Below are 7,077 nucleotides of genomic sequence, written 5' to 3'. Positions count from 1 at the left end.
CTCTGACTTCCATATTTTATTGACTTCCACAAGGATAACTCCAGCTCCTATTCCCACAAGCCTTCCCCCAGATGCCCCTACTATATTCTTCCCATTTTCTTCCTTCCTTCCTTCCTTCCTTCCTTCCTTCCTTCCTTCCTTCCTTCCTTTCTTTCTTGGTTTTTGCAAGGCAATGGGGTTGTGACTGACCCATTAAGTGTCTGAGGTCAAATTTGAACTCAGGACCTCTTGACTCCAGGGCTGGTGCTCTATCTACTGTGCCACCTAGCTATGTCTACTATATTTCTCCCATTTTCAAAGAGCAAAGAAACTAAAGAGAAAAGGCTTAGGACTATATCACCTTCTCAGCCCTGCTTCAGTCCTTCCTTTTGCCTCCTTTGAGACAGATTTACTGCTTGTATAAGATCTGGAGATCCACATTTTAAAGGCAGGAGTCCTGAGTTCAGATCCTTGTTTTTTCATTTACAACATGGGCAAGTCACCTAATCATTCTTGGTTTAAGTTTTCTAACCTGTAAAAATGAATGTTATCTTTACATGCAAATAAGAAAAATAATTTTAAAAGAGAATGTAAAAAAATAAAAATGAAAATAAAAAAGTTGAACTAAATGACCACTAAGAGGTCCTTTAGGATCTGAATCTTGTGGTCCATATGATCCTTCCAAGGAACCTTTCTATTTCTACTCCATCTACTGCAGATAGGACTGCCTCAAGCTAGAAATTTGGGAATCCCTTTGATTTATTATTAAATATTATTTATTGTTAGAAATAATAATTCCATGAGGAAAAGGTGGCACAAATTTTTAAAAGTACAGCCCTAAAGTCAAAGGACTTCAGTTCAAATTCTGCTTTCAACATTCACTTTCTGTCTGACCATGGGCAAGCTATTTAGCCTCTTTCAGTTTCCTCATCTGTAAAATGAGGGGGTAAACTGGATGATCTCTGACATCCCATCCATCTCTAGAATTATGCTCCCATGAAAGGCTGCCACCTCCTTACTCCTCCTTCTTCAGTCCTGAGGAGAGCTTCCTTTGTTTTGATTTCATTCCCATCATAAACAAAAATTTTTCTGTTGTTCATGCTTCCCAAACTTAGAACCATTCTCCAAATACTATCTTCACCTCTGACAAGAGGCAGAGTGTCCCAGCAGATAGAGAGATGGCATCAGAGCTAGAAAGGTCAGAATTCAAAACATCTTTAACACAGACTGTCTCTGTAATCCTAGGCAAATCATGTTTCTCCTCGGTATCCCAGGCATCTCTGAGGCTGTAATTTGCAGAGCTATTCACCTGACTTAATAGGATTTTCCTTATCTGGATAGCTAGGTAGAATGGTAAAGCACTGATCCTGGAGACAGGAGGACCTGAGTTCAAATCCAGACTCAAACCATTTGACACTTACTATGTGACCTTGAGCAAGTCACTTAACCCCATTTCCTCATAAAACAAAACAAAAAAGAAAGAAAGAAAAGGAAAAAAAGAAGGATTCTCATTACCTGAATACACCCTATAACAACAAAATCAAAAATACAGTTTCTATCTCTCCTCTCCCCTACAATTGGAGAATGACCACTAGGGTCCTCTATCCATCCCAGAGCCTTCCTTTCCTAGGACTCAATTTGATTACAGAGTCTAAAATGGCTCCAGAAAAGGTAAGATTGGCAATAAGCCTTGGAATTTTTTAAGAGAGGTTGTTCTTATGGTTCCTAGATCCTCAGAGCCACCCAAACTTGTGGGTGCCCTGTCAGAAGCAGATAGAGGGGAATGACACCTTCAAATCTCCAACAAGGAAAATACTAAAAAGAGAGACAACAACCCTCCACCTTGTTGCAAGGGTGTTGTCAGTATTTGCTTGTGTCCTGGGGCAGAGATGCTGAGGATGTGAAGCTGGGCTGGCTCATCTCTTCATTTGATTGACACATTGCAGACGGGTAAGAGGGAGATGAAACCTTGAAAGCAGCAAGCTGCACAGATCAGAAATAATGAGACGACCTGAACCAGTAGAGATAGTCAAATAAATAAGAGTGGGAGAAGACAGGGAGTCAGCATCTGCTTTTTGCTTTCTTCCTTGATGGCTTTGAATGTGGGGAGGCACCAGTTTGCTAAGAAAATGGTGCCCAGAGGCAGGTGGGCAAGGGTGTGGCCTCTTTGGGCCTTTTCCTGCCAGCTGCTGATGAGAATTTGGGAGAAGATGCCAGTGGTGATGAAACAGATGGTAATAAAAATAAAGCAAAATTCATGTTTTTATTACAGGTTGATTCTTAATCCCTCTAGCTTATTTGACTCAGTGTCTTCATGGGGTCTCTTTGGCCATCCTATGGTGGGTCCTGGTGAACAAGATAGATCCTGGTCCCCGAAATAGAGTTGAAAGTCATTTGGCTAAGCATGAACCAAGTATGTGATAGGCTAATATGGGCTACCGTGGCTAGGGTAATGTTAATAGCCACACCCAGGTATTATTCTGGAGCTGTAACGCCTAGATGTTGTAAGTTCCTAGGCAGATTTGTGTGATGGAGCTATCAAACTGATGTACAAGGGACCTCAGAGGTCATCTGGTCAGTCAATAAACATTTTTTAAGAATCTACTATGTGGAGGGGCGGCTAGGTGGTGAAGTAGATAGAGCACTGACCCTGGAGTTCAAATGCAGCCTCAGACACTTAATAATTACCTAGCTGTGTGGCCTTGGGCAAGCCACTTAACCCCATTTGCCTTGCAAAAACACAAAAAAGAAAAAGAATCTCCTATGTGGGGGCAGCTAGGTAGCTCATTGAATAGATCTCCAGCCCTGGAGTCAGGAGGACCTGAGTTCAAATCCAGCCTCAGTCACTTAATAATTATCTAGCTGTGTGACCTTGGGCAAGTCACTCAACCCCATTGCCTTGCCAAAAAAGAATCTACTATGTGCCAAACTTTGGGAATAAAAAAAAGACAGTTCCTGTCTCCAAGGAGATTACAATCTAATCCAGTTCAACTCCTCATTGTACAAATGGGGAAACTGAGTCTCAGGAAAATGAAATGGTTTATCCAAGATTATACAGATAGTTTCAGAGGCAGGATCTGACTCTACAATGAATACTCTTCCCACTGTACTACACATTGTTGTCATCACTGCTGTTCTATGCTTTAATTTTCCCATCTGTTAAGCTGCATATAATAGGGATGCTTCCTGGTCTTCCAGAGGCAATGCCAAGTCTTGTCAATTTTCTGTTTTCCCAAAAGGGAACATTTCCTGATCCGCCTCCATTCTAGCACCTTCCTTCTTTTGACTATTTCTAATTTATCTAATATTGTATCTTGCTTATACATTATTGTTTGAAGTGTTTCCCCACTGGACTGTGAACCCTTGAAAGCAGAGACTAACTTGACCTTTCATTGTGTCCCCAGACTGTCAATTCTACTTCCACAACTTCTCTCATATCTATTTTCTTCTCTCTACTTCCATGACTGAGGTGGATGGGGTGTCCATGGAGGACTAGCACCTGATGGGAGGGACACCTTTGGTGTTCACCTTCACCAAACTGTCACCTTGCTGCAAGAAGTTGTAACATACTACACCCCTGCAGATGGATTAAACCAGATTGAGAGTAACCAAGTTGGTACAGTAAGATAAGACAACAGGCTGTCAATGAGTAAGGGGATGTCTACCCCAACAGAGAAGAAACCTTTCCCCCAGCAGAATGGGTGGATTAGAACAATTTGTTTCTGATATTGATTCTGTGGAACACTTAGAACTTAGTCAAACATTGGAAATGCCAAGGTCATGCTCTGCATTCCAGTCCATCAACGGTCATCTTGCCTTTTCTCTTGCACTGGACTTCAGTGACTCTAGAAGAGAGAATAAGACTGAAGACTGCAACTCTGCTGCATTTATATCCAATTTACTAAAGCCAAGACATCAGCCATGATGTCATCAGGTCTCTTCAGAAACAGAGAATGGACAATTTCCAGGGCCATCACTAGACCCTCATCTGGGCCTTGCCTAGATTACTGCAATAGCCTCCTAATTGATCTCTGTGTCCCAACCAAGTTTATAGTGAGTGCTTAGTGAGTGAATGAATGACTTTTGATACAAGAATTTACTTTCTAGGGGGCGGCCCTGGAGTCAGGAGTACCTGGGTTCAAATCTGATCTCAGACACTTAATAATGACCTAGCTGTGTGGCCTTGGGCAAGCCACTTAACCCCGTTTGCCTTGCAAAAAAAACCCTAAAAAAAAAAGAATTTACTTTCTAGATAGGGTCCCAAGCTGAGAAATGAAAATGAGCAAAATTATAGGGAATAAGATGAGCCTCTCAAAGGAAAGCAGGAGGGAAGTTGATTCCTCTATGTTGGCAGGAAAAAAATATATGAAGTGATTAAATGGGCAGCAGTGACCAGCTGTTCTCTATTTCCACTGAGGGCAGGCCTATTACAGATGGGTTCAAGTTGAGTCTCTAAGTGACCTAAGGAAGAATGCCCTGACAGCTATCACCCTGACTGGGACTGGAGCATGCATTCACACCTGCATAGCCCTCAAATACACATAGACTCTGGAATTGAAGAAATGCTTCTTCCAAATGGCCACAGATAGCCACAGGAGTGACAGAACAAAGAGCTCTGAAGATTCAGCCCTTTTTTTGTTTGTTTGTTTTTGCACAATTAGGTAATTAAGTGTCTGAAGTTGGATTTGAACTCAGATCCTCCGAACTCCAAGATCAGTGCTTTATCCACTGCACCACCTAGCTGCCCCCGAAAATGCCCCACTGGCTCTTGAATCAGAGGACCTGGGTTCAAATCCTACCTTTGATGCTTATTGATCTTGGCCAATTCATTTAAACTCACCTCACCTGGTTTCTCACCTATAAAATGAGGTAGTTGGACCTATCCTGGTTTCTGAGGTTCGCTCCAGTTTTAAATCTATGAACTTATGATTTGAGAGTAGGAAGGGAGAAAGAGAGAGAGTGGGCATGAATTCTATTTCAGGGTTATTTCATTCCTTAATAATAACTGGCATTTATATGGCACATTAAAGTTTAAAAAGAGCTTAACAGATATTATCTCATTTGATCCCTGTAAAAACCCTGCAAAGGGGGGTGGTGCGAGGTTGTGACTCGTTCAAGGGGACACAGCTAGCATCAGAGAGGCAGGATCTGAAGCTCTGCACTCTGTCCCTTCTGCCATATTTCTTCCCTTAGCCAAAGAGATGGTGTACTTGGAGATATGGAACCTGAGTTCAGATTCTATCTTTGTCACTAGTTATGGTCTCTCTGGACCTCAGTTTCCCTATTGTTCTAGATCCCCATGACCAAGAGTCAGTGAAAGGAGTCCTATTGTCCTCCTCGCCCTTAGCCCTCTGACAGTTGACCAGATTGGCCAGTTGGCCAGAACCATTAGAAAGGTTCTAAAGTACGGAGAAGAGGAGAGAATAGGAAAGGGCAGCCAGGTTGCCTCCAAATAGATTAATTCCCCGGCCCGACATACAACAAATAACCTACAGAATTAGGTAATGTGCTGGAAGATTAACTCTGAGGATTCGCCTCCTTGTTACTGGGTTGTTTTTTTTTTTTAACATTTCTAATGCATAGAGATATCTTAGTCTCATTCTACAATCTTGGAAGCTGAACTGTTGACATTCTAATTTGAGGGTGGCTATTGCTGTGTGAGGGGTACAGGCAAACAGACACACCGGGCTCTGCACTCCTATAAAAGCATCCATTTCTCCAGCAATGGGGATCTTTAGAAAGAGAAGGGGGAGGGGCAGGGAGGAGCATAACGATGGTGTTGATTTTAGGGGACAAAAGCAATCATGGAAGACAATTTCCAGGCATTTTTGAAAGATGTCTTGATCTCCTTTTTCCCAACCCAACATCAGCCCCCCACCATTTGTCTTGAGATGAACCATCCGCCTTCCTCCAAAGGAAGCCTTCAGACTTCACGTTTCTCTTGCCACCCCTTTAATAGAGCAAGACAGTGGACTGACCTGGTTGCTTCACCTGGTTCCACCCCTCTCTCCAGCACCCCTTTCCTATCTGGTTTCAGTTTTAACTTTGCCATTTTCATTCCCACCTTCCCCTCTGTCTCCTATTCCCTTGAATAGGTCAAGAGCAAAAAGGGAAAGTATTGGTGGCAGCCAATCTTGGATGGGAGATGAGACAGCCAAGAGACTGAGCTGGAAGAGATTGGGGAAGGTGGGGGGGCGGGGGTGCTAGGAGCTGCCAGAAGAAAGAGATGGGGGAGGGATTGAGGGGAGAAACAGGAGCAAGTCTAGTCTCTTACACCTTTGCTTCCTTCTTGGGTGTTGTCGAGAGCCGCCTGGCGCTGTCTTTTCTAATTGAGGTTTTCATGTGAAATCTGGAGCCTGCTGGGACTGCTAAGGCATCTCTCTCTCTCTCTCTCTCTCTCTCTCTCTCTCTCTCTCTCTCTCTCTCTCTCTCTCTCTCTCTCTCTCTCTCTCTCTCTCCCCTCCTCATTCACCTCCCTTTCATCAGACTTGTTGTTTAGATAGGGCCTTCCCACCACCACTGTAATCAACACAGCCAATCAATCAATACCCCCAAATGGACCAGCTCACCAGAGTGTCTCCTGCCTACCAACCATCTCTCTCTCTCTCTCTCTCTCTCTCTCTCTCTCTCTCTCTCTCTCTCCATTCTCCTTCTCCCTTTGCTCTGACACCTCCCCATCCTCCCTCTCCCTCTCAGACAATGGGGAGAGGCATTTACCAGACAAGTCGGTAGGGCTGCTTTTTATCCTTGGAGGGTGACAGGGGACATTGGGATAGACCTTCCCCCCCCCCCACTTCAGGTGATCTCCCAAGAACATTGGCAGCTGGGCAGCCAGAAAATACAATGGCTCTGCTCTCTGGGCCAATACTGGTGTGATTCTCAGTGGCATCTTCTGCCAATTGTGGAAAAAGAGGGAGTAAAGAAAGGATTTGAGATATCACCCAGTCTCTCTATAGTTTTCACCTCCTGCCTACTTTCTCAAGTTTTCTCATCAGAGCTTTTTAGGGCTGGAAGGGCCCTGGGAAATCATCCAAAGTCCCTCATTGGACAGAGGGCCCTAGGGAGTGAGGGTGGGGAGCTGAGCTTGTCCAAGGTCAC

This window comes from Macrotis lagotis, chromosome 5 (genome assembly GCF_037893015.1).
Source record: "Macrotis lagotis isolate mMagLag1 chromosome 5, bilby.v1.9.chrom.fasta, whole genome shotgun sequence".
NCBI classification, from domain to species: domain Eukaryota; kingdom Metazoa; phylum Chordata; class Mammalia; order Peramelemorphia; family Peramelidae; genus Macrotis; species Macrotis lagotis.
This window is presented reverse-complemented; position numbering follows the sequence as displayed.